At 34.7% G+C, this 9,853-nt stretch overlaps 1 protein-coding gene across 6 annotated transcripts in view; it reads left to right on the top strand.

Annotated features, from left to right (window-relative positions):
• Window positions 1-9,853, top strand: part of CSMD3 (CUB and Sushi multiple domains 3) — a 1,239,477-nt gene that overhangs the window by 411,273 nt on the left and 818,351 nt on the right. The gene's annotated exons all lie outside the window — the stretch shown is intronic.

Below are 9,853 nucleotides of genomic sequence, written 5' to 3'. Positions count from 1 at the left end.
AAAAATTAGCTGGGCATGGTGGCGTGTGCCTGTAATCCCAGCTACCCCGGAGGCTGAGGCAGGAGAATTGCCTGAACCCAGGAGGCGGAGGTTGCGGTGAGCCGAGATCGCGCCATTGCACTCCAGCCTGGGTAACAAGAGCGAAACTCCGTCTCAAAAAAAAAAAAAAAAAAAAAAAGAAAGAAAAATATCACAAATGCGTATGAGGTTTTAGTAATAACCTTAGATTTCTTCTAGTTTTTCCAGTTAGATATACTGACAAATTCAAATCATTCAGCTTTTTAGAAGAAAGACACCCTCAACAGAAACCTTCCCTAGGATTAAAACTGGGTTAGATTCTATGACCACACTAAATTAATAAAATTACTAAAGTACCACAGACTGGGTAGCTTATACAATAGAAATTTATATCTTACTGTTCTTGAGGATGAAAGTCTGAGATCATGGTATCAGTAGGTTTTGTTTCTTTTGAGACCTTTCTCTTTGGCTTGAAGATGTCTGTCTTCTTGCTGTGTCTTCACATGATCTTTCTTCTGCACATATATGGGGTCTTCCTCTGTATGTCCAAATGTCCTCTTCTTAGAAACACAATAATTATATTGGATTAGGATTCCCTCTGAAAACCTCACTTAAACCTTAATCATCTCTTTAAAGACATTTTTCTAAATATGGTCAAATTCTGAAGCACTGGGAATCAGATATTCAACATATACATTTTAAGGAGTGCAGTTCAACCTATAACAACTAGAAATACAGTTTCAAATTTATAATTAGAATGCCAAGCCCTGGAGAATAATCAAAATACTAAATATGATTCAAGGTCAAATTTTTCTTTACTCTCTCCCTTCCTGGGATTTGTCATCCAGAGGAAGCCTACATAAGGAAAGAGGAGGGTCAAGATTAACTGTTCTTATCTCTCCTCTTTGTATTTTACTCATTTTTCCAAACTTCTTAACTTGCCACTGTTTCAGGTTTTTCTTCGATTTAGCAGAGGTAGGGTGGAGAAGATATAAGAGGACTGACCTGGACCTAAGACCTAAGATGGCTGCTTGTTCTCTGGTCCTGATATTTAAGCTAACTTTGTCATGGGATATCCATGGCCTTTTAAGTGATTGAAGCTGGACTTTTCTCTTCTGGGATTCCTTATTCCAGATGGATGCATCTAAATGGACACTTGCTTGAATTGGTCCCTTGGCTCTCCATATCCTAGCCTCCTCCTGCTAAGGTAGTTCTACCTCTCAGAGGGCCTGATTGGATAGACCCCAAATGATGCCATTTTATCTGTATTTCACGATCCTCCTTGATAAAACAGGAAACTCATTATTTCCCTGAGAAACACTAAAAGACTGGGCTTATCCCAATACAGATACTCTCTTTCTCTCACTCTCAAGATTTCCTTGTCTGGTGGCTTATTTCTGTGTAAGTTTGATTTGAATTTTTTCAGACATGAACATACACCATTCTTTTTTGTCTCCCAACTGCACAAAACACATCCTATAGCTGGGCAAGCCCATTAAAGCCCACCCCACTAGGCTACTGCTAAAAAATACTAAGTTCTTTGAAAGCTATTTTTTTTTTCTTTTTGGTATTCTTAAATGCATACTGTGAGACACATAGCACAGGTCTTTTCCCCACCACAAAGGTACTGAGAAGGTATTGAGATATTTAAGAAATGAAATGTTTTTCATTTCTTTATATATAATTTCTTCTAGTTTTTCCAGTTAGATATACTGACAAAAAGATAGCATCTTCCACTGTATTTCAGAAAGGCTGTTAGAAGGGTCCTCACCAATCTACAAGGGCTCTCTGAAACAGCATATCACACCAATCTTCTTTTAAGTCTGTTCTTCTTTTAAACTCTTCCTGTGCCTGAAGAGTCCAAAAGTTTGTCAACTTAAAAAAAAAAAATAGAGGCAAATCTTCAAGAGTAAATGACTTGTTTGGGAAGAAACAAAGAAATAGGATTACAATCCAGGATGTATGCACAAACTGAGATAGTCTCTGTCATATCTGTAGAACAAAGAATGGTTAGGGATTTACTGGGAAGAGAGGAGGTTATGCAAGTAGTTTTGAAGGAAAGTTCAGTGGTTGCTAGATAAAACTTGTAATTTTGAAGTTATGGTTAGGCTCTTGCAGTTTTTAATTGGCCTCATGAGACAGTTTTGAAACAGGAAACTGTTCTTGTTTAAGTTGCTAGCTGTCGTGTGACTCATGTAGTAAGCTGCAGTTTGGAAAAATGTATTGTGATAGTTCCTGTTATCAGGCAAATCACATATAAAAAGCCAACAAAGATAAATAATATGAAATTAATGAATGGTTGAGAATTACTGGAACCTAGGATGAACCAGAGATGAATAAAAAGCCTACACACTTCAAATTTGTTTCTTATTTTTTTAAATGAGAGAAATTAAGAGAGACACTAACATCAAGTTGATAATCTAAAAGAATGAATTGAAATCCTATATATGTCACTTATTATATAAAAATTGCTGAATATCTTAATTTACTCACAAAGAAAATGAGGAGGTTGGATTATATTGTCATTATATTACTTTTCAGTTATGTTTTTAAATCTTGAATGATTTCCTTTATTTTTAAATGGTATGTCAGTGACTCTCAATGAGTTACTTACAGATGACAAAGTATTTAAGATTATATTTTGATTTTAGATTTTTTTTTAAGTCATACATATAAGAACTAATGTTTAGGAGAGCTATCGTGCAGCTCTGATTCTAAATGAGAATCAAATAAATTTGATTCTATATGACCTTAATTTAAATTATATAGTTCATATATTGTGATTATGTCAACATAAAGAATATTTCTGTCCTATGATGGCTTTTTCATTTTTGTATCTATTTTTAACAAAATTCAAGGTCATCTAAACTATGGTTTTATAGCCATTGTTATTTGTTGATTGTGTGATGTGGCTGAGAAAATGGATGATTTGTCTTTTGTAGGTTTAAAAAATGACTCAGTAGTAGTTCTTGATTTGGATTTGTTTTAGTCATCTCTATCTCTTCCCCTATTTCTCTGTCTCTTTATATATATATATATCACTTGACACAACACACACACAATATATATATGCATATGTGCACATACATATATATCATTTAACATTTGCCATATACATATAACTTGTTATATAACATTTAACGGATATACAATGATAATGCAAGTTAAATTATCCATAGAACTACAAGGAGTGCACAAATTAGGTGTTACCAGTATTTGTAGAAGTGCATTATAATTTTATCATTAATTTATTTAAACTCTTAATAAAATTTACTAAACATTTCAACCATAAATAGCAATTAGCAAGTTTAAAGTTTAAAAGGTATTCTGATTTATCTACTTTCCATAAAATTCTGTATAAGAGGTGCTAAAACTAGTTCTTTCACAGACTTCAATTTTTAACTTTTTTCATTGTGTTAGACTACAGTTTCCACAGCTATGAAATTATCTTGGAAAAAATACACTCCCTAAATCTAATGCTCAATGCTCTGAAATGGAATGATGATACAACTGAGGGACTGTGTTAAAGAAACTTCTCTTCCTGGGTCTGCAAGGGGCGTGGTTTCAAAGGTAGGAATTTCCGGGCTCCATGCCTCCATCCGGGGACCAGAGGGGTTTCAAATGTAACGTTCTTTGTCCGGGTTTCTGGCGCCTGCTGAGGCCACATAGGGAAAGCCAGGTGGGGGTCCTTTGTCCCAAAAATTCTGGCAGGAGGGGGCTCTGTAACTCAGGGCTGTGGACCAAGTAGCCAATCCGGTATCAGAGTCAAAGATCAATCTCTCTGGAGGAAGTTTGAAAGAGCTCCTCTCATTGGATGAGAACATGAATGTGAAAGAAGTAACTCAAGGGTTAAAACTTAAGCTGCTCCTTACCTAAAAGGATATCCTTCTCTGGATTCTCCTCCCACTGGATTCTTAAGCTAAATAACTTAATAGTTCTGCATAGTCCATTCCCATTTAATTAAATGATAAGTAGGGCTGTGGGCCAAAATTAATCTGAATCTAAATGGGAACAGTTTGTTTCTTTTCCTACAAGAGGATTGTAGTCTTTAGTATTCTGTTGCTAAAGAATAACTTGTTTTAAAAATACTCAAAGTTCTGGTTTTTTAACTTAATAGAAAACTTTTTAAATAAGGTCTATAGCTCAGGAACTCTTGAATTAAGATGATATCATGAAAGTCTCCCAAAAAGGTGGCATCCCTTTCTAAATAAATTTTATCATTGCAATTTATTTCTGTCAGTAATTTTTACTGTTTACTTTTTGAGTGGGAATTGTTTCAATACGTAAGTTTAAAAAAATGTGTTTTTTCAATCTGCTAGGGCCAGTGTATTCACAGAAGTGATGGAGATACATTGAAAAGGCTATACCTGCATGACATATATTTGATTTGCATGTTGAGGAAACAGACAATCTCTTGTGTGGTGTAACTTGAAGATAGTAGCAATGCTGGCTTCTGTAGCGTAGTGGAATCGTGTTTCTGGAATCTCATTCCCTGGATCAAATCCTGGTTTTTAACTGAATCCAAAGTTATGCTTTTTTTCCATTTCCTCTTTTAAAAGCATCTTACTAAAAAATTCAGATCCCTGAATTTGTTCCTCCACCTCTCTCAGAACCTCCCTTCTGTATTCTAACTTCTCAGAGCCTGTTTGCTTTCTATTAAACCGTAAGATATTGCTACTAAGATATTATAATTTATTCTAATAGCTTATTTATGTTACAAGAGAAAATAGTTATTATCCTTATTCTAAGTTAGGAAATTAGCAAAAACACACATGTCAAAAATATTACAGAGAAAAAACTAACAAGGAAAGTGTTTGCTAAAATATCGTAGGCTATTCAGATTTTTGTAGGATGGGAAATAAATGATCCGTATTTTGAAGAACAAAAATTGAAGGAAAAATAAGCAAACAACACATAAGAAAAATTAGTAACTGCAACCCCGATTAATTTTTTTTTTTTTTGAAATGGAGTTTTGCTTTTGTTTCCCAGGCTGGAGTTCAATGGCGTAATCTCAGCTCCCTGCAACTTCTGCCACCTGTATTCAAGAGATTCTCCTGCCTCAGCCTACCAAGTAGCTGAGATTATAGGCATGTGCTACTACACCCAGCTAATTTTGTATTTTTTTAGTAGAGACAGGGTTTCACCACGTTGGTCAGGCTGGTCTTAAACTCTTGACCTCAAGTGATCCACATGCCTTGAACTCCCAAAGTGCTAAGATTCCAGGCATGAGCCACTGTGTCCAGCCAACACTAATTTTATAATGACTAAAAATAAACATATGTTCTAAATTCCCACTATCTCTTACATTATAATTTGTAAACTCATGTATTTATTTAACAGTTTTTGAAAACTTGAAGTCTATAAAAACATGAAGGTCAATTATGTTAGGTATCAGGCGATAGAAACATGATCCTTAGTAAAACATATTGACGGAAAAGTTTATATCTCTTTACAACAAATGTCAAAAAACACAAGAAAGGAGATGTGTAACACATTATAAAGTTATAACCTCGTCATATTATGTCTTTCTTCAGCCGTTCAGCCAAAACTGATAAATTAGCAAATTGAGTCTTTATATGACTCTAAATTCTTATCTCTGGTTTTCTCATGAAGACAGCAAAGGCACGTTCAACATGATACTTGAGCAAATAAAAACATTTAAGTCCAAGTGATTATTTCAAAATTTATTTTAATTAAAGCTATTGCATCATTAAAGGAAGACTCAGTTCTGATTCCATATTTTCCCCTTTCTGAGAATGAGAATTTATTCTTTTTCTGTTTTTCCTGAAGACATTTTTTTGAAAACCATAGTTTAGCACAAGTGATCAAAAATAATAAATGCATTAGGATAAAACATAAAAGAATTTAAATAAAATTTCTGAGTGCTGGAATCTTTTATAAGATTTGTGACTATGAATGCATACTCTGGAAAAGGACACCTAACTTCAAAGCTTGTTTTCACTTTTAGCTGCTCTGGGAGTCTCATAAACTTACAAAGTGCTATTGTGTTAAATGAAATTCTAGACAAATAAATTTGCACATTGTCTTGCACAATGAAAGTGCTAAAAACCAAAGTCAGCTTTTATATTATCAATTTATTTCAAACAGATGTTACACTTCTACAAGCCAGCTAAGGTATATTGTCTTATAGTTATTTGTAGGTCTCTCTCTTATTAATGAAGTTCTTTAAGAAATCACCCCGCAGTCTCATTGTGACCTGCCCAGAGTAGTCATTCATTTATCCAAACAAAAGTTTACTAACGATGCACTATGTACTTTGCTAAGGGGCAGGATGGTAGAAAAGAAGGGCAAGGTCTTCAATAGGTTCATAGAAACTGTGGCTTTAAGTAAAATGACTTACAGCAGGTCCTCCAATAACATCATTTTGTTATAACATTGATGAGAAAAAAATGTTATTGTTATACATCAGTTTCCATGAATCTATTAATGATGTTGAGTGAGGACTTCCTGTATATACGTATAGTGTGTATATGTGAGTACATATTAAACAAACAGACCAAAGAAAGAAATACTAAGTGTGAAAGTCTGCTATAAAGGAAAAATATAGAAGGGGCTGGAATAGAGAATAAGACAGGGGATGTAGGACCTAGATTAGGTAGATAGCCAGGGAACATATTATCACAATGAAATGGTGTAAAAGATGAAAAATAACGTGGCATAAGAATAGAGTTGAGGCAGTGCCAAGACAGCAACATTGAGGAGAAGTGACCAATCAGAAAAAACAAAGGCTCTGCAGAGGAAAAAGCTTAACAAGTTTGAAGAACCTAAAAATATCCATGTGGCTAAAACATAGCAGGATTAAGTGAGAGCTATCTGAAATAATGTTGTAGAACCATGTCCTCAGTCTATGATAAGGAAGACACAGAATAATTTTAAGCAGGATAGAGGGGTAATATGTTTAAACTTCGAGAAATTGTTTTTTGTTTCTCATTTCTGGAAAATATACTATAGAGTGATAAAAATGAACGTAAGAAACAGAGTTGTGTTACACTATCCTGGTGAGAGAAAATGATTGCCTGGAATAAAATGAAAGGTAGAAATGGAGGCAGATTTACTGTACATTTATGTTGAAATTGACAGGATTGACTGATTGAATGTTGCTATGACAACAAAAGAAGAAATTATGAGCAATTCTGAAATTTCTGATTTGAATTCTTTGGGTAAAAATCTCTAAGGAGAAAATACTACAGATGGGAATTTTTTTTTTAAAAAAAGAATGCCTTCCCTGTGGAGTGTGATGTTTGAGTTCAAGAGCATATTTGTGGTTTCAAGGAATAATTGAGTATGCATGTTAAGAAAGAAGATGGTTATCTATGTTTGAAGTTTATGAAAAGTTTTAAGCTGGAGTCCTAGTTGACATTTAGCCTAGAAAGATAGTATTTAAATCCATGACATTTAATGATTTCCCCTAAAGACTTAATGTAAAATCAGGGAAAAGACAACCTAAGATTGAACACTGATAACTCCATGCTTAATTTTAGGTAGAAGAGTAGCAACCAACAAGAAATTTGAAACAGTCTACCAAGATCCATAAGGTAGATTGAAAACTGGAAGAGTGATTTTTTAAATTTAATTTTAGTTTTTACATTGACAGATAAAATTGTACATATTTACTTGTATGACATTATGTTTTGCAGTATAAATACATTGTGCAATGACTAATTCTGGCTAATTAACATATGCATTACATCACATGGTTATCATTTTGTGGTGATACCACTTTATCTCCTCTCTAAAAGAGAGTGATTTTGTCAAAGTCCAGTAAACATTACGTTTTAAGGTTGGGAGTGGTCAATATATGACAAGCTCTGAAAGCCTTTCTGTTCTCCTTTACATTAATTTCTTAGAAAAGTTTCTCTTCTTTTAAAATTAATCATATCCAAATCCTCTTCTCATTCTCTCCTGGACCATTTCCACCTCCATGATTTGTGGAAGTCACAATTTCTCAGTTCTTGTATTATTTAACCTATGAACATAATTTGGCACAGTTTCTTGAAACACTTTCTGAATTTGGCTTCTGTCTCATTTTTCTCTAGCTGGTGATTGCCATTTTCTCCTCTGATTTCTTATCTATAGTCAGCCTTCTGCCTAAAGTTCTTGGTCATCCCTTGCAGCTCCATAGCTTTAAGTACTCTATGCCTATGACTCTCAACATCATCTCTCCAGCTCATATCTTCATGAACTTCAGTTTCACCTTATGCAAGTCCCTGTAAAAAATTTTATATGAATTTCAAATTTAACATCTTCCTAACTTCACTCCTGATATTTTCTCATGGTTCACTCTTTCCAATCTTTTCATATCAACAAATGACAATTTTTTTCTCATTTTTTCAGGACAAATCTTTAAAATAATCCTTGACTCCTCATTTATTCTCACATCTATCAGCAAATCCTGCTTAGCTCTGCTTTCAAAACATTTGCCACAGACTACTTCACTCCACCTCCATTTTAACCACTCAATTTCCTGCCATTACCTTCTCCTGCTTGGATCATTTCAACTTATCCTAAAAGGTCTATCTACCCCCATTCTTGGCCTGTCATGTTATATTAACAGTTGAAGAACCAAAGTGATATTTAAAAAATCCAAGTCACATAATGGCATTCCTCAGTTCAGAACCCTTCAATGGTTCCATCTCACTGAGTAAAAGCTTGTTGCATTTACTTACATGGTTTACTAATTTACATCTCTGACGTCACTCCTTGCCTTCCAACTTTTCTTGTCACACAGTGGCATCCTTGTTGGTCCTCAAAATGTCACATCTCCTTCTATCATAGAGTCTTTGCATTTACTGTTCCTTCCATCTAGAAAGTTCTTCCCTAAATTGTGTGGCTCAATTTCTGACTCTTCATAAATTTGATTAAATCTCAATTCTTAGTAAGGTCTTCTGAACTACCCTATTTAAAACTGCATCTATTTCCTGATGTTAAAAAATTCCCTCCCTCGTGTTACTTTTTTTCATAGTGCTATTCATCCTTTCAATATAAGCCTCATAAAGACTGGCATATTTGACTATTTTATACACATCTGTACGCTGAGTAGTAGAAGGGTCCTGGCATATAGTGAATCCTCAAATATTTTGTCAAATCAGTAAATTGAAGAGATAAAATAATGTATTAGTTTGTTCTCACACTGCTATAAAGAAATACCTGAGATTGGATAATTTATAAAGACAAAAGTTTTAATTGGCTCATGGTTCTGTAGGCCGTACCGGAAGCATGGCTGGGGAGGCCTCAGGAAACTTACAATCGTAGAAGGGAAAAAAGATGAATATTACATGGCCAGAGGATGAGGAAAAGAGAGTGGGGAGGTGCTACACACTTTTAGACAACCAGATCTCATGAGAACTCTTAACACCAAAATAGCACCAAAGGGGGAAATCTGCCTCCATGATTCAATCACCTCTCACCAGGCCCCACCTCCAATACTGAGGATTATAATTTTACGTGAGATTTGGGTAGAGACACAAATCCAAACCATATAATATTGGATTTGGTAAGATGGAGGTTATTGCAATGATGAAATTTAGGAAAACCCTAGACAAACTTGCTTGAGGTGTGAACATAAAGTGAGGGAGTGAAAATAGGTTATGGAGACAGTGCTTTCTAAAAAATTTAGTGGAGAGGGAAGAGAGGAATGGGAAGGAGGTTAGAAGGGAAATGTAGGATCACCAGATGATTTTGCTTTATGTTTTTTTTTTTTTTTTTTTTTTTTTTTTTTTTTTTGAGACGGAGTTTCTCTCTTGTTACCCAGGCTGGAGTGCAATGGTGCATCTCGGCTCACCGCAACCTCCGCCTCCCAGGTTCAGGCAATTCT

The sequence above is a fragment of the Sapajus apella genome, unplaced genomic scaffold (assembly GCF_009761245.1).
Source record: "Sapajus apella isolate SASKATOON/1434 unplaced genomic scaffold, GSC_monkey_1.0 scaffold3, whole genome shotgun sequence".
Lineage (NCBI taxonomy): Eukaryota > Metazoa > Chordata > Mammalia > Primates > Cebidae > Sapajus > Sapajus apella.
The sequence above is the reverse complement of the archived record's forward strand: the minus strand, read 5'-3'. Positions and strand labels throughout refer to the sequence as shown.